This window comes from Camellia sinensis, chromosome 12 (assembly GCF_055761805.1).
Source record: "Camellia sinensis isolate YWXY chromosome 12, ASM5576180v1, whole genome shotgun sequence".
Taxonomy (NCBI): domain Eukaryota; kingdom Viridiplantae; phylum Streptophyta; class Magnoliopsida; order Ericales; family Theaceae; genus Camellia; species Camellia sinensis.
In genome coordinates this window covers 120639323-120660386 of record NC_138972.1, presented here as the reverse complement: position 1 = coordinate 120660386, position 21064 = coordinate 120639323, and the positions used below count along the sequence as shown (strand labels likewise).

General features: G+C 39.9%; 1 pseudogene; it reads left to right on the top strand.

Moving 5' to 3' along the window:
• Positions 1-21064, top strand: part of LOC114267461 (uncharacterized) — a 99709-nt pseudogene that overhangs the window by 19004 nt on the left and 59641 nt on the right.

The following is a 21064-nucleotide window of genomic DNA, read 5'->3' as shown; positions in this document are numbered from 1 at the left end:
ATTGAACCTGATTTGCAAGCCATGAATCGATTTAAAGTTGGGTTTAGAAAGAGAAAGTGGTATTCATGTGTTCTTGAAGAAAAAGTCTTGTTTGATCCGAAAGTTTGCATTAAGATTCATATTTTTGTGTTTGTTTTCATAAGATCTTCGAGTATGGGTACCCAGGTCCATGTTTTTGAATTCATAGCATGAAATCTCAGATTTTTGTAATGATACGTTATGATCTTTGCATCCATGTTCTTCATGTTCTTCAAAGAAAGGAAAACCCAGATTTTCCCGACTTCGTTTCCTTGAATGTGGCCATCGAGACCACACCTCGGCAAGGGAGGTGTGGGACCTCGGCCAAGACCTGGTAGGTGCCCATTATGTTTTTCCAAGATGAGGAACAGTGTTTTGTTTTGGATCGACTTAGTTTTGAAAGAATGTCGAGATCATTTGCATTCATGTAAAGTTTGTTTGATAGTGCATTCAATGGGATTTGTTATGTGCTTGTAGGACTTGGATCCTTGCCTGTAGCCCCGACGTTTGAAGAACTATGTGAGTGGTATTTTTAATAAAGCTATGTTATAAAGTTTTGATAAAGCTTTGCTTTGTTTCGAAAAGTATTTGTTAAGCATGAATGATTATCCCTGTTTTGTGTATCAAGTGTTAGTCTTGTTTTGGATAACAACTTTTGAAAGTCCGTACGTGCTAGGGGACTATAAGCATTTGTAGCATAACCTTTGAAAGTCTGTACGTGCTAGGGGACTATAAGCATTTGTAGCACAACCCTTTGAAAGTCCGTACGTGCTAGGGGACTATAAGCATTTGTAGCACAACCTTTGAAAGTCCGTACGTGCTAGGGGACTATAAGCATTTGTAGCACAACGTGCTAGGGGACTATAAGCATTTGTAGCACAACCCTTGAAAGTCCGTACGTGCTAGGGGACTATAAACATTTGTAGCACAACCCTTGAAAGTCCATACGTGCTAGGGGACTATAAGCATTTGTAGCACAACCTTGGTTAATGTCATCCCTTGAAACTTGGAAACCTCGAAAGACTTTGATTGATGAAGCTTGAAAGACTTGTTAGATGAACTTGCTTTGTCTTTGATTTTGTACAAGATATAATGTGTATCGCTTTGATGAAGATCTCGTATATTATTCATGCAAACCCTTTATTTCTTGTACCATTCACTGAGTATCCAAGCTCACCCTCTCTATATATATGTAGGTGATGAGCAAGACGGCGGTGACGCCTAGATGTGCTTTGCAACTTGTTTTGGACTCGCATTTTGTAGCATCTTGAAGATCATGCTTCTTAGCTTGTAATTCATGGTGTTTTGTATATGATGGCTTGAGAAGCCTTTTCGTCAAGATGTATTTTGTATTTCATTTTATTGTATCCAAGTTGTAAAGCTATGTAAAGATGTATGCCATTTTATTTAACTTATGCACAGCTCTTATGGACCACTTGTATTGTAAATTATTGCTTCCGCACTTGTTAGCCCCATATGTAATACTCTGATTGTGTGTGAATTTTGAAAGTTGGCCTTTGGTAATCTCGGATTACTGGCCATCACGGTACCATTCTACTAGGGGCGAAATGGGGTCGGCGTCGGAAAGCGTGCAAATAGAGCACAGGAGATGAAGAAGAAGAAGACCTCCTTGCCAGTAGGGCAAGCACTGCTCGGATGTCTAGGGCTGTGCCCTTAATGGATTTACCAGAAACCTTTGTTCCAATTTTGCTTCTTTAGTTAGATATTATTGGGTTCTATCATGTATAATCCTGTCTGGGAATGAGATGTTTGGGGAAGATGTAAAGAAGTGTTCTGATTTTAATAAAGTTAAAAAAATTGAGAAGTTAAGCTTTCTAAATTATCTTAGAGTCTCTCTCTTTAGTTAAAGTTATGTAATATTTTATTATAAAGTAAATTATTAAATTAAGTTTGTATAAGATTGCCTATAATATTCAATGCGAAGTATTGCCAATAAACTTAATTTTCTCAATGCATCCATTCCAAACTCAATGAAATTGATATTGAATCTAGAACACCACTACTTCCAAAGCAATATACAAAAGGCTTGGAGGACAGAAATTACAATAAAAGATTTGTAGCAAATAAGTAGCCATCTTTTGTCCACCATTAGTAATTTTCTGCTATTGATGCCATTATCTCATAAAGTGTAGCACAACATTTAGTTTGGTCTATGGTTGGTTTATGTTGTGCTTTGTGATGATAAATTTATTATCTCTTTTCTGTGTAATTGTATATTCAGTTCAGAGGGCATTAAGCTTCAAGGTTAAGTGGCTGAAATTTGTTTGGAATTCAATGGAAGTTTGCATTATCGAAATTATTGTGCACACTGCACAGACAGCTCCAATGATGCTTGAACCATTAGGTGATGTTTTTTTTAATAATGTTTAGAATTGTTCAATTTTTTGTAATTATGATATCTTTTCCCTCCCAAATACACATTAATGTGCACTAATTGTGCATTTTTTGTTTTTTTATGATATCTTTATGAGTTAAAAATGTATTGATATATAATGGCACAGGCCTCATAATTCAACTGGAAAAGTATTCACCAAGGATGAGCTTGAGACAATTGATGGAGCTTGCCACACCAGAGATTGCCTAGCTATAATTGATGAAGTGTGAATATTAACATCATCTCTCTTATACTTGTCGAGTATTATAGTTATTCCACATGACGTGATAGTTATTTCCATTCTCCTTGCGGCTTTGTTGTATAACAGACTTAGATAATTTAGTTGTCTCATAACTTGTAAATGGAAAAAATATGTCAAATTCATTGGGTTTCTTAGATACGCACAAACCATAACTACGAAATGAGGACACAAGACGTGCTTCGAGTTTATATTCTCTGTTTTGAATTGTGTAACATAAGTCCTATATTGGATCATCTGTATTAGTGAGTTCCAATAGCATCAAATGAGTGTGAATTTGGCTATAGAATGAAAAAGAATTGCTGCTGAACATGGTTGGATCCTTGAATACCTACTTGGTGGTTAGATTATGATTTATGTTGCTAAAGTTGGAGACATTTATTGTTTATGACTAGACAGAGTGCGTACACACTGCGTTAGCACATAGTTTGTGTTAAGGGAGAAAGATGGACACAAGGATGGTGGATGATACTTATTAGTAAATTAATGAGAATGAGACCTAGTTGAATGCCATAAGGCATTCTCAGTTGCATAGTTTCAACTTTCAAGTACAAGAAGTAGAAACATGCATGGTTTGTCTAACCCCATGTGGTCAACTGAACAATAATGGGTTTCGGAAACAGCAAAAACAAGATCAAGATGACCATATGAAAGGTTTTGTTTAGCAGATCAAATGCCCCAATGGTCCTTTTTTTTATGACAGTGGTTACCATCTAGTCACAACTGCATACATTGTCGAAGATTGAAATGGCAAGTTGAAGTGATTTGAGAAGCATAACCTAACCTGATTAGAATAGATGACAAGAGCTACTGAAAAAGCTGGGCTGTCTATATATTTAACACATAAAGGGGGAGGGTTTCAATAAAAGGGGAAAAGAAGTTCATCAAATTTGGGAAAGTGAAAGATCTTTGAGGACTAGGTTGTGACTGCAGGAGACTGAACCTTCATGAAAACTATTACTGTCAATATTGTGGTTTCATTTAGTCAAATTTGTCACTTTTGTTCACAAATATGAATGAGAAGATGTTATGAGAGTGGCATGTTATATCCTAATGAAATATGAAAAGACAGCAAATAAGTGAAAAAATAGTCAGAGTGCTAATCAATCAATTCATCTTCTTAGAACATCATGCTTCTTCAATGTGCTAATTCCATGATTAGAGTTGAGACCTAAACATTAGTATAATAGTGAAGATTTCTTTACCGGTATTGGATTTTTCTCTAATGAGCGAAATCTACCATCCCCTAAACAACTTTCCACATGTAATGGCCTATTTTTAATGCTAATTACCAAGAAAAGTGAATGAATGTGGAAATTGCTGATTTTTTCATTCATTTGTTAACCAAAATCTACTGCTTGTTTCAATTGATCTTTTATGTTTTGTCGATGTTCTACAGGTATACGAGCATATTACTTATGACAACGAGACACATATATCCTTGGCCTCACTTTCGGGAATGCAAAGGCAAACTATCATCACATTTTCCTTGTCCAAGACTTACAGTGTTACAAGCATGCTTCAATATCTTACCTACCAGAATTGTACTTTACATGTGCTAATCTTGGAAGATTTCATGTTCTTTCAAAATTCTGTTGAAGTGTTTCTACCATGCGTGCATTTTGTTCTATCTTAAGAAGCACGGATCCAAACACAGGACATGTTGATTCTCAAAAAATCAAAACACGGGCATGACAGGGATACAACAATCTTTTTTATTTACTATGTATGAAAATATAAATTTAGGATACATAGATCTGAGAGGTATCGTTGTATATTTGGGTGTATTTTAATTTCTTTTTCTGCTTATTCTTGCTTTATTTCCATATATTTTACTTTGATTCCAAATTAGCTTTGTGAAACTATAGAAAAAAAACTACAAAAGTGTCCTGAGGTGTGTCCAAACACAGGACACTTGTCCATGAAGTGTTCCCATTGTGTCCTACAAACAAATAATAATTAAAAAATTTGAGTGGACACATGGACACACGCTCCCCACAGTGTCAGACATAGACATGGCACCCATCTTGGAGTGTCAGTGCTTCTAAGGTCCTATCACTACTTAAATGACCAGTAAACGGTTTCTGTGTGTGCTCATGTTTGGATCTGCACTATGTTGACATGGGTGTGTCTCTATCAGGTTGGAGAATTGGATGGGTGGTTGCTCATGCTTGTATTGCATCTACAATTAGAAGTATCCATACTAAATTAATGGACTCTGTTCCAGCACCTTTCCAAGAAGCTGCCTTGACTGCTTTGAGAAGCCCTTTAGAATACTTTGAATCATTGAGAAAAGTAGGATTTAGAAAGCACTAATTTGTCAATTTGATTGCATGCAATAGCTTACTCTGATAAAATTTGTGCTCATGATAATGCCAATTGTTTTTGTAATGCATATTTGCATTTGTGATTAGGATTATGAATCAAGAAGAAATTACACTATCGAGTTGTTTGCTGGGGTTGGCTTCCAGGTTCAATTTAAGGCTCAAGGTTCATTTTTTCTATTTGCGAAGCTTCCTGAGAATTGTGCGCTATCTGACGTACGTGTCTTCTTTACCTAGTCTGTGCATATCAAGAATCCAATGCATGTATATACTATTGTATTTGCTTTTCTGAGATTGGATGAATGAAAACCTATTGTGGTTATTTTTGGAGTTGGTTGTGTTTTAGAAGTATTGCCTCTAGGGCATGACAATAGGAACTATCAATCAAGAAAACTTATTTGTTCAATATTCTTGCGAAAGAGGGAATGGGTTATACTACTCAACAGTTACACCTTCTTTTTTGAGAAAATTATCTAACAGTGAATGTCAGAGAAAGTAAGGGAGACTTATTTATAAGTCCTATTTTAGACATTTATGCTAGGTTAAATCCTGTGTAATTTCTTATAGAGTTTCAAGTTCTATTTAGATAGGAATGTATTCTACAAGATCCTATGAGTTGTAAATAAATGGTATTAATATACTATTATGCACTATAATGGCAAAACCATATATAGGAAATTGAATTTAAAAAATCAAAAATCTAATAAGTTTGCGAAACGTAACATGACACATTACGTTACGTATATGTAGGCGTCACGTTATGTTACGTTTATGTAGGTGTCACGTCACGTTACGTTTATGTAATGCCCCATCTTATATGGTCACATTACGTTACGTTTATGTAGGTGTCACGTTACGTTTCGCAAACTTAATCTATGGTAACATTCAATTTCCTAAATCAGAAGTGATATGTAGCTCGAAAAGAGCCCCCCCCCCCCCCGAATCGCCCGAATTTGAAAAGAAGAAGAAAGAAGAATGAAGGAAGAAAAAGAAGAGAAGGAAGAAGAAGAAGAAGAAGGACTGGAGGGGCCAACATCAACCCGGCTGGGCAAGGGGCGGAGGCAGAGGCGGAGACGATCGGCCGATAAGCTGCGACAAGCTGCGACGAGCGACAAGCTGCGAGCTGCGACGATCGGCCGACGGCGGAAGCGGAGGGCTCCATTCCCTCTTCCCCTCCTCTTTCTCTTCTCCTCTCTTCTTCCCTCTTCTCTTCCTTTTTCTCTTTCTCTCCCTCTCCCTCTGTCTCAGACCTGCATAAAGAAGAGAAGAAAAAAAAAAGAAACTGCCCAAAACGACGTCGGGGGGATTCGGGGTGGCAAAATTCGGGGGAAAAATCAATTTTCTTTCCTAGATCATATCTATATGAATGTGAATTTCAAAATACATGAACAAATAACATTTTCACATTCAATTTAAAAAATCAAAAACCTAGTAAATTTGCGAAACATAACATGTCACGTTACGTTACGTTTATGTAGGTGTCACGTTATGTTACGTTTATGTAGGTGTCACGTTACATTTTGCAAACTTAATCTATGGTAACATTCAATTTCCTATATATGGTTTTATCATTATTTATGATATTAACAAGTAATATTAAGAGTAAATGTGTCAGCAAATTTCACATAGGACTTATGGAAACATAAGTTTTTTAGTAGGACTATATGTAGCATAAGTCTCCCTAATAGGACTTATAAATAATTTTCTCAGAAAATAATTACAAAAAATAATAAATATTATAAATATTAAAATTATAATTATAATTTTTTTCATTAATATGTAATTATTTTTATAAATTACCACTAAATGGTAATTACCCCTTCTTTTTTCACTGAACAATATGACACCACTCAAATTAAAAATTAATTAATTTTTTACATCAACATGCACCGAAAAACAAAAAACAAAAAAAAAGAAAGAACACAAGAGGGGATTACTAGTTTGATGTTGGAGATATAATATAAATTGTGTTTATTTGTGCATTTTATAGTAATATTAGTTTAATGTAAAATTTATAAAATTCCATAAAAACTCTTGTTATATAGAAGGTAATTTAGTTGTTTTATAAAATGAAGGGCAAAATATTCGTTTTACAATACTATCTCTCCATGGGATTGCTAGGGATGTTTGTTTAGAAGCATTGGAGGAGGGATTTGACTCCATGTCCAATCTATTATGGAGTCCATTATTTGGTGAGAATTTATAGGCTAAATTAAGAGTCTTACCGGACTATCAATCCCATATATGTTGGACTATTGTGTCCTAGAGGGATGTAGAATAGAAATGGTGGGATTGGAATCTCATGGGACTAAATTGTAAAATGACACATTTGCCTTCCAAGTATTTGATTTCATTATGTATTGTATTTAATAAATAAAATAAAATAAAATATAAAAATCTCAGTTAAGAAATTAAATAAAATAATTTAATTTAATTTTTAATGATGTTTATTTACTTAATTTTTTAAACAAATTTTTATAGATTTTTTATTTATGTTTTATTTTAAGTTTTTGTTGATATTTTATTTCATTTCATTATTTAATTTTTATTGATTTTTTTATTTAAACTGATTATTTAATATTTAATATTTAAAAAAATTATTTAAAATTTTATTTTAAAAATAACATAAAATTTTTATTGATGTTTTATTTATTTAATTTTAAAAAAACTAAATAAAATTAAATAATTTTTTATTTAATCTACACAAAAACAATTAAAATATTAAAGACAAATTTAGTATTGCTATTACTAAATAAATAATTGAAAACGGTAAAATAGTCTATTAAGCATTTATTTTTCTTCATAATATTTCAATCAAACATTAAATTCAATAGAATAGTCATTTCCAAATATCTAATATCATGATAAAACAAACACGGGATACACATTCTTTCTAACTAAATAGTTCAAGGACTATATATCTCATGATTAATAGTCTGATAAATTACAATCCCTCTTTATCCAGTCTGTCCAAACAAACATGATCTATGTGGAAGGGTTTCAAAATCCCATGGGACTCTTAATCCCATAGCACATTTCAAAAATAAATATGATTTTTTGCGGACCCACTCATTACTAATCCAATCGTATTATTCATCGCTCAAAACAAATTGAGCCTATGGGTTAACAATAAGTAAAGAGGGTTGTTAAATGCCTAACTTTTTTCTTTGGACCCCTCATTTATTTTATTTTATTTTATTACAATTTTTTCCTAACATCAAATTTCAATTTTGTCCCCATCCCTATACTCCCAAGTCTAACCCTAACCCTAATTCCACTATTACTTCCATTTCCGCCAACACCTTCTGGCATAAAGATCCCCTCCTTGACTCCCTACTTGATGGGCTATTAGGTCCACTTTTGGGCCCAATTTCGATGATCCGAACTGTTCAAATTTTAGAATTTGTCATGTATATCATACCTGTAAAAAAATCAAGTCGATCGGATATCAAAAACCACATGAACTAAAATTTTATTAAACAATAAAACTATTTATTAAATTTTTTTAATAAATGGTTTTTAGTTCTTTCGATATTCAATCAATTTGATTTTTTACAGGTATAATATAAGTGACAAATTCTAAAATGTAAGCAGTTCGGATCATCGAAATTTGGTCCAGAAGTGGACCCAATGGCCCATAAAGTAGGGAGTCAAGGAGAAGAGTCAATGAGGAAATCCTTGCTCCTGGCATCCAACCCATCACCACTTTCACTCCTATCGGCAGCCACCACTTTCATCTTCATCCTCACCAATAACCTTCTTTCTTCTTTTTCCTTCCATTCTCCTCTTTTCTTGAAACCCTAACCCTAATTCCATCACTACCTACCACCACCGTCAACTGTGAGAGATGCGACCTCTACTTTTATTCTTGGTGTGGGGATATATTTTCCGATCACCAACACGTGGCAAGGTGACGCCGACGTGTCAGCCGAGGTTCCACGTGTCGTGGTAGTTATGCCGAGGTGATCTCGGAGTTGCCGAGGTTATCTCCGAAGATATCAGAATCCGAGATAAGCGGATAAGGGACAAGAGTCCTAGAATGAAGAGAGAACTCAACTTGGATATGGACAAGAGTCCTAGATTGGGAGAAGACTTCAGTTTGGGTAAAGATAAGACTCTTAGAGAGTTTATCCTAATCCTACTAGGAGTCCCAGATTAGCAGTAATCCTAAGTCCATTAGGGCCAGGCTCCTATTGGGACTAGAATTGTATTGGCTATAAAAGAGAGGCACCCTCATGGGTCTAAGGTATGCTTTTGATACTCAAGTTTGTGAGTTTAGTACTAGATTTATCTTTGAGAGATATACTGACTTGATCGTCGGAGTGCCCTCGGGTGGTCGAAACCACCGCGAGATTCTTATATTTCTGTGGCAGGTCAGTCAGGTGCCATCTATTCTGTCAGTGCTCTCCAGCTGGTTACTAAGCGGGCAATGTGGTCAGAAAATCACCCACACAATTTGGCGCCATTTGTGGGAAACTTAGAAGAATAGATGGCCAGTAACGGACAAAGGGAAAACATTGGGGGCGACACTCCTGCTGGGAGTGGCAGACCAATTGACCTTGACGTTGAAGGAGACAACCACAATACAAAAACTCATGACCAGGGCCACGGAGAGAAAGACGTCGGCCAGGAGGGCGACGCTTCAAAGAGAGCAGGCCAAAGCAAGTATTATGACGAAGATAACCTTCAGGTATGGAGGGATAGGTGCCTACGGAGGGATGAGGAAGTAAAAGACTTGGCAAACAAGTTGGCAGACCTATAGTCAGTGGTCAACTTCATGATGCAAAACAATGTCATGCAGCCACCATACCCGTTGCAGGATACGCCGATGCCAGCAACTAACACTCAGAAGGGAGGAAGAAGAACAATCCCCGAAGTCCCTCAGCACACCAGGAGCGGAAGGCACTCTCACCGACCTTCCAGGGAAGGCAGACGAGAGGAGTCCCGAAGAACGTATCACACGAAGGATCCAGAGCCCAAAGAACATCGGCATATTCAAGGGCAGGCGCTTTGCTTTGACACAACACATGGAGAGAGATCAAAACGACCCCACCACGAGGCTGAAAGTAGTGTGCCGAAAAGATTGAAGTCCAAAGATAGCCGAGCTCCAAGAAGGAGTAAAAAAGACTTGAGAGATTACATCAAGAGGAAGCAACAGAATGCTGAAGCCGAGGTAACTTCTCCGGTTAAGCCGAGGACACCATTCTCGGTGGAACTGGACAAATTTCAAGCACCAAAGCGATTCAGTATGTCGAGGTTCCAAATATATGATGGTAAGTCAGATCCCAACTTCCACGTCGGGCTATACCTGAATTCGATGGCATTATATAGTAGGAACGAGCCGTTACTCTGCAAAGTGTTCCCCTCGTCCTTTGGGGAAATTGCATCAGATTGGTTCCATAAACTACCGAAGGGAAGCGTAAAGACTTGGGAAGGCCTGGCCGAGATGTTTGTGGCCAGGTTTGTGACAAACAAACTGCAGCCATTGAGGGTGGACGCATTGATGGCTCTGAAAATCAGCAAAGACGAAGGCCTTAGGGCCTATGCGAAAAGGTACTATGAGGTGTTCAATCGAATACCAGAATGTAATCAAGAAGTAGCGGTCGTATTATTCAAGAACGGCCTGAAAGACAATTGTCCACTACGAAAGTCTTTGGCAAAAACTTTGCCAAAAAGCATGGAAGAGCTCATGGCGAGAATTGAGAAATATGCCAAAGCCGAAGAGGACACATCGGGGAATAAGGAGGTAAAGCAGGAAAAAGGGCACGGCGAGCCGAAGCAAAGCCGAAGTGACAACGGATTTAACAAACCGGAGATAGAATTGAGGGGTAAACAGGCAGTGACGACTGTGTTCCAAATCCTAGTACACAAAGTCCTGGAGCAAATCCGAAATCAACCTTATTTCACAGCACCAGCAAAGGCCCCAGGGGAATACATGGGAAGGAACGTTGGTAGGCGTTGTGCTTACCACAATGAAGAAGGTCACCCAACTCAGGGCTGCAGAGCCCTAAAAGCATACTTAGAGGACTTAGTAAGGCAAGGCCATCTAAGGGACCTCGTCGACGAAGCCAGGACAAGAGAAGAGCAGGCAAGATTGCCTCAAGCACCAGCGGCCCCGCCTCCCCCAACATAGCAACCACAGGGAGGGGGACCTAGGGTGGTTAATGTAATTCATTCAAAAGTGAACGAAAGCGACATTCGGGGAGAAACCCAAAGAGTAAAACACCTGCAGTATGTGAACCAGGTCGGACATAAAAGACCTCGGCCTGAAGAGTGCCAAGGACCGATGATAGCCTTCACTGAAGCTGACCTAAAGATGGTCCAGCATCCGCATAATGATGCCTTGGTAGCATCCCTCCAGGTTTGGGAGTGCCAAGTGAAACGCATCCTAATAGATCAAGGCAGCTCTTGTGACATCATGTACGTTAGATGTTACAAGGAGCTAGGCCTTCACCCAGACGACATGGAGCAATCAAATGGCCTGATGGTCGGCTTTAATGGAACGCCAACGTGGCCACTGGGTGCAACAAGCTTGAAGGTACAAGCCAACACTAAGAAAATTAGAACAGAATTCGTCATGATTGACACGCCTTCACCTTACAACATCATCTTGGGAAAGCCATGGTTGTATGCAATGGGGGCAGTTCCCTCAACATTACATCAACTATTGCGGTTCCCCACAGAACATGGGATTGAAGAAGTTAGAGGAGACCAACTGCAGGCAAAGAATTGCTCCATGACAGCAATGAAAACTACTTGCAACATTCGGGAGCCAGGGAAGGCAGAGATTGAAGACGAGGACATGGAGGTCCTAGATGATGTCGGCAAGGAGCCAGCCGAAAAGAGTGAAGAGACACTAAAGAAAATCCTCGTCCAGGAGGGCGACGAAGAGCGCTACTTTCTTCTCGGCTCAGGCTTAGCCAAAGAAGAGGAAAGAGAACTGGAAGATTTTTTGAGATCCAACATTGAGGTGTTCGCCTGGACACCTTACGAAATGCCTGGCAGTGACCCCGAGGTCACCTCCCACAGACTAAATGTCGACAGGTTAGCAAAACCTATGATTCAACGAGCCAGAAGACCAACGTTCATACACGTCGAAGCAGTAGAAGAAGAAGTGGACAGACTTCTGGAGGCCAGGGCCATTCGAGAAGTTCATTACCCGACATGGCTCTCCAACACAGTAGTGGTAAAGAAGAAAAATGGTAAATGGCGGGTCTGCGTAGATTTTACAAGCCTGAACAAAGCTTGTCCCAAAGACTGCTTTCCTCTACCCAAGATTGACCAGTTGGTAGACACCACCTCTGGACATAGAAGGATGAGCTTCCTGGATGCTTATAGGGGGTACCACCAGATAGCCATGTACCCCCTAGACGAAGAGAAAACAGCGTTTATCACCCCAAAAGGCCTGTACTGTTACAGAGTGATGCCTTTTGGGTTGAAAAACGCAGGAGCAACCTACCAAAGGCTGGTAACCAAGATGTTCAAACACCTGATTGGCCAAACAGTAGAAGTCTACATCGACGACATGGTCGTGAAGACCAAGGAGCCTCGAGTCATTTTGCCAACCTAAAAGAGGTATTCAAGATCCTCAAAACATATCGGCTCCGACTCAACGCATCGAAGTACGCATTTGGAGTTGGATTTGGTAAATTTCTGGGGTACCTGGTAACAAGGAAGGGCATAGAGGCCAACCCAGATCAGATCAAGGCCATCCTAGACCTACAGAGCCCAACATCGGCAAAACAGGTACAAATGCTTACTGGAAGGGCCGCAGCACTAAACAGGTTCATAAGCCGAAGCTCAGACAAATGTAAACCCTTCTTCAACCTGGTAAAGAAAACCACGGACTTCCTACGGACTGAGGAATGTGAGGCTGCTTTGGCCGACCTAAAGAAATATCTGACCACGACTCCGGTCCTCTCGACACCTGAACCTGGGGAAGAGCTGTTTTTGTACTTAGCTGTGTCAGAACACGCAGTAAGTGCAGTGCTAATCCGAGAAGAACAAGGAGAACAAAAGACTATTTATTATGTAAGTAAAACCTTGGCCGACGCAGAAACAAGGTATCTACCACTAGAGAAATTAATGCTGGCCTTAGTAATGGCCTCAAAAAAATTGAACCATTACTTTCAGGCGCACAAGATTGTGGTACTCACAGAGCCCCCACTGAAGTCCCTGTTGTAACAAGGAGACTTAACAGGAAGAATCGCAAGATGGGCAGTTGCCTTGGGCCAGTATGACCTGGAGTTCAGGCCCAAAACAGCAATAAAGGGCCAAGTTTTGGCTGACTTCGTGGCAGAATTCACGTCTGAAACCATCGAACATTGGGCTCCGTTGAGCCAAGATGAGCATTGTCCCAGCAAGCAAGGAGAATCCCAGCCTAAGGCAAAAGGGCAAAGGAAGGAAAGACTCAGACCCTGCAGCATCTACATTGGCGACTCATTCAGACTGTTCGTGAAGTTCGAACCGACAAGGAGCGGGGGCAGGAGTACTGCTGATATCTACAGATGGAGAAATAATAGAACAGTCTATCCATTTGGGGTTCAAGGCCTCAAACAATGAAGCGGAATACAAAGCATTAATTGCAGGGCTAAAACTGGCAGCAGTAGCAGAAGCAGATGAGGTAATCGTTTTTTGTGATTCACAGCTTATTGTTAACCAGTCAACAGGAGAATTTGCAGCCAGAGACGAAAGGATGTCGGCATATGCAAAAGAGGTCATCAGATTGGCAGCCCTATTTCAGAACTACCGACTACTCCAAGTTAGCCGAGATGACAACACCCACGCCGATGCGTTGGCTAACCTGTCAAGTTCAATGCAGACTGGAAAAGCAAGGACAATTATGATCGACTATATATCGGGCCCGAGCATAGAACCACAGAGCACAGAGCAAGAAGCAATGTGTGTGGACATGGGGCCAAGCTGGATGGATGCAATTGTTGCATTCCTGAAAGAAGGAAAGCTGCTAGAAGATCGTAGGGAGGCACACAAAGTCAGATTGAAATCGGCAAGATTCAGTCTGACAGCAGATGGACACCTCTACAAAAGGTCCTTCACTGGACCCCTTTTAAGGTGCGTACACCCTTTGCAGGTTGAAGATTTCCTATATGAAATTCATGAAGGAATTTGTGGAAGCCATGCTGGGGGCAGATCATTAGCCCACAGGGCCATTACCCAAGGGTATTGCTGGCCCTATATGCAAAAGGATGCTGAAGCCTACGTGAAGAAGTGTGAACAATGCCAAAGGTTTGCACCTTTGATACATCAGCCAGCTGCTGACCTAAACCCAGTATCCAGCCCTTGGCCGTTTGCCCAATGGGGCATGGATCTTGTTGGGCAACTTCTCCAAGCAACTGGGCAGAGAAAATACTTGCTGGTAGCAACAGATTACTTTACGAAGTGGATAGAGGCAGAATCTCTTGCCAAAATCAGAGATGTAGACGTCAAGAACTTTATATGGAGAAACATCATCACCAGATTTGGGATTCCGAGAGCAATAGTTGCCGACAACGGGACACAGTTTGACAGCAAACTCATCAAGAACTTTTGTGCGAAATTCAAGATCAAGAATTACTTTTCAACACCAAGTTTTTCCCAAAGTAATGGGCAAGCAGAAGTATCCAACAAAGTAATTTTGGATGAAATAAAGAAGAGGCTGTAGGCAGCAAAAGGAAAATGGGTAGACGAATTGCCCAACGTGCTTTGGGCATATCGGACTACGCCGAGAAGATCAACGGGGGAATCCCCCTTTGCCATAGCTTATGGCACAGAAGCAGTCATTCCACTGGAAGTCGGCATCCCAGGGATCCGAACCCAGGGAGTTGAGAACGGGACAAATGACATACTCTTAGCCCGAGATCTGGATCTTTTAGAAGAACGAATAGAGAAAGTTGCAATTCAGCTCGCAGTATACCAGCAACAGCTTGCCAGAGCTTACAACAAGAAGGTCAATTCAAGAGATTTTCAAATCGGCGACCTAGTCCTGAGAAAAGTTGTCGACAACAAGAAGGATTCCAGAGAGCGCACGCTTGGCCCAAACTGGGAAGGACCCTACAGAATTACTTCGGTATTAGGCAATGGAGCTTATCGGCTTGAAGATAACGAGGGCAAAGCACTGCCAAGACCTTGGAACACTTGTAATTTGAAATTCTTCTATCATTAGATGTGCATTATTTTTGGCCGATGTCAACAATAAAATCTTTTCCCTTTTTCTTTAAACACATATGATTGATAAAGTTACGTATTGGTGTTTTTGGAGACATGAATAATAAGAACCCAAGTAGAACTCAGGTTCACATTGGGGGCAGAGAGAAGACAGAAACACTTAATTCACTTGTTGAAATTTGTAACAATTTACAAGTTGAAGTTAAACTGAGATGGTTCTTTATCTTCACTTGTTGAAATTTGTAGCAATTTACAAGTTGAAATTAAGCCGAGATGGTTCCTTATCTTTACTTGTTGAAATTTGTAGCAATTTACAAGTAGAGGTTAAGCCGAGATGGTTCCTTATCTTCACTTGTTGAAATTTGTAGCAATTTACAAGTTGAAGTTAAGCTGAGATTATTCCTTATCTTCACATGTTGAAATTTGTAGCAATTTACAAGTTGAAGTTAAGTCAAGATTACTGTTTCTCTTCGCTTGTTGAAATTTGTAGCAATTTACAAGTTGAAGTGAAGCCGAGGTTATTGCTTAAACCCTTATAGCAATCTACAGGTTGGTTAAACCTAAAGAAGATGCTTAACACTTGTTGAAATTTGTAGCAATTCACAAGATGACGTTAAGCCGACATATGATCATCTGTTGAAATTTGCAGCAATTTACAGGTTGAAATAAAAGCTAAGTATATTGTTTAAACACTTGAGAAATTTGCAGCAATTTGTAGCAATTTACGAGTAGATCATTGTTTAGCACTAGTTATAACTTGAGAAATGTTTGCAAAGATAGCATTGAATAGTATATACTTGTTGAAATTCATGAAAAGTTTGCAGGTCAGTATCTTGTCGAAGTAACGCTTGTAGTTACTATACCCGAGGTCTTTAATCCCGATAAGATTGCACAAAGGAGGCAAAGTATGAAAGGCATGCCAAATGTTCTAAGTATAGAACCATGCAGAAGCAATCAAGAGAAAATAAAGACTAAAGCATTCAGAGAAAAACAGTTGCAGTTGTGTACAAAGAAGGCACTACGGCCTAACCAAAAGCAAATTGCTCGGCAGTGACAAAGATAGGCACATCGGCCACAAAAGGAAGCTTACATTGTCCAGAAAATAGAAAAGTAAAAAAGTTCAAACAAAGAAAGACATTGGAGTCAGGCTCCTTCAGCATCAACAGATTCAGACTCAGATTCATCTTCAGCTTGGCTTGGCGGAGGAGGTGGAGGAAATGGAAGAGGAATAGCGTCGGCTTGGCACAGTGGTGAGTTGTCAGGAAGATTAAGTTTCTTTGCAAGGGCCATCCAACCAAGGGAGAAGCCCCTGTTGCACGCCTGCCTAACTTGTAGTTTGTATTCCTCTATAACATCGGCCATTCCTTGAGCATAAGCCTTTTCGTCAGCCGCTTTGATTTCAGCGTCTTTAGTGGATAAGGCCTCTTGAAGTTCCTTTTCGGCTTGGGCCTTTTTGTCCTCGACCTTTCTCTTCTCGGCCTCGGCGGCCTTCTTAATAGCCTCGGCAGATTCGGCCTTTTCTTCGGCTAGGGTTTGGGCTTTGGTGGCAGCCTCAGCCTGGTCTTCAAGCTTCTTCATCTTTGTCAAAAAAGTTTTGTTTTCCTTTTTTAGGGCAGAAACCTCCCGCCTCATATCGACCAACTTCTCCCTTGTTTCAAAAGCTTGCATGGAGAGAGAATGGGCATGTTGAATGACCTGAAAGAACCCAAGGGAAAAGTTATTACACAAACTTTACAAGTATAGAAAAAGAGGCAGAAAGACAAGTTGCCAAATGGGGGAACTTACTTGTACAGAACGTTGGAGCATGAGGGCGTAGTTCTCGTACTCGCTCATCTTGGCATTCCGCTCAAGATCGCCAGGAAGGAGAATAGTAGTACTGAGTGCCACGCCGACATTGATGTCATCGGCACTGTCACAGGCTAGAACAGGCTTATCTTCCAGGGTGATTTCAGGCACCCAGGGGACTCTTGGTATTTTGGAACCCGAGGTCGTCGCAGACGATGACCTCGGCTTCTTTGATTGAGTGGACTCTGATGGCTGTGTTTCAGCAGACCTTTTTATGGGAACGGAAGCGGTCTTCCCACTCTCAGCCAGTTTGGATATAGGTAAAGTGTCCTCAGACTCAACCTGAGTCACTTTAGCCTTTGGCTGGGCTTTCTTGGTTCTCTTCGGCTTTGGTGGGGGCATGGTTTGCGTCGGCTGAGCGTCAACGTCCGTAGGAAGGTCGGCTAGGAGATCTTGGGCAACAGGCTTTGGGCGACCCATCTCAACAGTTTTGACGAGTCGTCGCCGACGTTTTCTTTCTGGTATTGGGATTAAGTATGGGGCTGAAGTTGATGGTTGATCGACTGGATCAGAGGTTGACCCTTGGTCAGCCCGAGATGTTGATGCGGTTTGTAGAGTGGTAGCAGAGGGAGGAGATAAGCTCTTCTTCTTACTTTTCGGGACGTCGGGCAGTGTAGACTTGTACGTCGGAATAAAATTCAGTACCAGTGGAGTCTTGCGCTTTTGGATTGGCAGATCTAGGAGCTTCTTTAAGTCTTTGCCTGGAAAGTAGGACTAGCGAAAATCCTTTGGTGGCTTGCGAACATCTGCAAGAAGAACAAGACATTAGAAACAGACAAAGTTTTGAAGACTTGAAAAAGAAACAACTAAGTAATTGACACTGGGCTCTTACCCTTGCCCTCTTTAACTATTCGAGAAAGAGGGTATAGATGGACATCCTCGTCTGGGGCAAACTCCCAATTTCCAAAGGCAATGAAGTAGTCATCTCCAGCCCCCTTGTTGGAGTCTGGGAGGTCGGCTACGATTTTGAATTCGGTGGACCTTGGCTTGAGGTAATAGACGAAACCTTTTTCTTTTAAATTCAGGGCGCACATGGTATAACAATATTGGATATCGGCAAGGGTGATACTAACGTTCTCCTGCCTAGCTAGGGCTATGATACCGTTAATCACTCGATAGGAGTTGATGGTAAGTTGCATGCGGTTCAACCTATAGTAGTGGAGAACTTCGCGAAAAAGGGGATTAAGTGGAAGCCGAAGTCCACATTCAGTAAAGGCTACAATGGGAAAGGGCATCGTATTGCCTGTAGGCATGATGGAATCGTCATCCCCAGCTAGCCTAAGGTGAACATTGGCTAGAATGGAGAACTCTTCCCTAAAGTATTCGAGTTTGGTTGGGGTATTTACCCTATGTCTCCACATACCCATGATTTCGGCGTAAAGGAATTTAATTACCGAAAGATGATGTTCTTGAAGGATTATTGGAACCTCGGCAAAAACCTAGGTAAGTATTGGTACGGCTTGTTTCAGTTTTCCCTAAAAATTAAAGGTTCTACAAACAAATCCTAAGCCGAAAAACTATGAAGATGAAGATCAAAGGCACGGATCTGGAAAAGATACAAAAAAACAGAAAACAAAGACGAAGTTTCAGAATTTAGAACAAAAAGGGGCTATCAGAAACATGGAGAATACAAACGGTTGAAGGCCAAGAACAGTGGCAAAAAAGTGGTGAAACAGTGCAAGTGTTCAAGACATGAGCAAAATCGTGGAATAGACGCATCCAGATGAATAATCCAGTAAATTAAATGTTTGAGCACAACAATAATAGCAAGAAAACTCCAGAAAAAATCAAGAACTGAGGTAAGAAGGAACAGCTGCTTACCAGACGAAGTAAGGCCGGAATAGAATTCACCGAAGATAAACGACAGTTACTGAAGTACCAGAGTGGTAAAAGCTTCACCAGAAAGACAAACGAAGACGGTTGCAGAACTTGGAGCCTTAGCAATGGCAGATTCAAGAAGCAAGAGCTTTAGAGATAGAAAAGCAAGTAAATCAAATACAAAGGTAAGGAAAGAAAGAGGGAAAAAACAAAGTTTTGTTAAAAACTTGAAACGGCGGCAAAACAGGGCATTTGATGCGCCTAGAACATCGCATACGTCAGACGACGCAGACAGACGGAAGACGGCTTACAGGCGCGTCGCAAACACGGGCCAATGAAGATATAACGTATAAGTGGAACGGTTGAGAAGTGATGCATGACAGCTCATACGCGTAGGAGAGTTCATTTGAATTCTTGTTCTTGAAAGAAGACGTGTCGGCCTGAGATGAACGACCTCGATGAAGAGTTCTTGTGCCGAAGTACTGGAAAGAGGAATAATATAGGTTCCATCACATCAGAATGCCGAGGTAATAGAACCTAGGGGGCAGTTGTGGGGATATATTTTCCGATCACCAACACATGACAAGGTGACGCCGACGTGTCAGCCGAGGTTCCACGTGTCGTGGTAGTTACGCCGAGGTGATCTCGGAGTTGCCGAGGTTATCTCCGAAGATATGGGAATCCGAGATAAGCGAATAAGGGACAAGAGTCCTAGAATGAAGAGGGAACTCAACTTGGATATGGACAAGAGTCCTAGATTGGGAGAAGACTTCAGTTTGGGTAAAGATAAGACTCTTAGAGAGTTTATCCTAATCCCACTAGGAGTCCCAGATTAGCAGTAATCCTAAGTCCATTAGGGCCAGGCTCCTATTGGGACTAGGATTGTATTGGCTATAAAAGAGAGGCACCCCCATGGGTCTAAGGTATGCTTTTGATACTCAAGCTTGTGAGTTTAGTACTAGATTTATCTTTGAGAGATATACTGACTTGATCGTCGGAGTGCCCCCGGGTGGTCGAAACCACCGCGGGATTCTTATATTTCTGTGGCAGGTCAGTCAGGTGCCATCTATTCTGTCAGTGCTCTCCAGCTGGTTACTAAGCGGGCAGTGTGGTCAGAAAATCACCCACACACTTAGTGATTTCGCCACTACTACGACCCAGACTGTCGACCACAACTTCTTCATGAAACTCTAGCCACCGTGAGGGAGAGAGAGAGAGAGAGGTGACCTCTTTTTCCTCAAACCCTAGTTGCCTCTGTCATTGTCATGATTTGAGATCTCAAACCTAGTCGCCGCCGCTGTCGCCATCTACGATCTCAAACATAGAGGTCTCCATTGAGATCTCCCATATGTTTCACTAATTTCTAAATGAAGTTTTCTAACCAATAATAGAATTTTTATACAAAACTCTTCATGAAATTATAAATTTTTTTTTCTTCAAGTGAGGGGACTCAAATTTATCCCATCATTGTACATACATTTTTCTATAATTTTTATTTTTATTTTATAGCATTACTTAGGCATCATTTGGTATCTGGTTTTTTAAAAAATATTTGCCTTTAAATTTTTTTTTAAAAAAAATATCAGTTTTGAAGTTTTTAGGTCCTTTTAGATCAGTTTTTTAGTTTTTAGGTCCTTTTAGAACACCAAAAAAATTCAATAATAAAAAATGAGTCAATTTTGAAAAAAGTTCACTAAGACTGAAAAAAACAAAAAAAACTATTTACCTTGTTTTTCATGGACTTTTTTCAAATTTGGTTTTAAAAAAATTATTATTCTAGTTTGGTCTAAAAATACCTAAAAAGGATAAATAAATTTTAAAGATATTTGTAAAAATTTCACTAATGAAAAAAGAAGAGAAAAAAAAAAAGAAAAAGAAAGCAAACCCTTATTGTATAATGGAACCCATATTTAAACAAATCACAACAACACATTGTTTTTTCAGAGTTTTTTTTGAAAAAAAAACAAAATTCTCTTAGTTCATAACATTGATGTGCTTCAAATTTATTGACCAAATGAGAAAACAAAAAACCAAAAGAAAATAAAATAAAATAAAAAAAGAAGAAGAAGAAGAAGAAAGGAGGAGCAACAAAAGCATTTTCTTCAGGGCGAAATCCAACGCAAAAGGTCATTGTACGTATTGAAAACTCACACTATAGTTTTTTTTAATGTAAAAGCACAAATCATTTCCCACTTGAAGCATAATGAAAAAAACACATAAATACACAGCCGAAGCACTTGG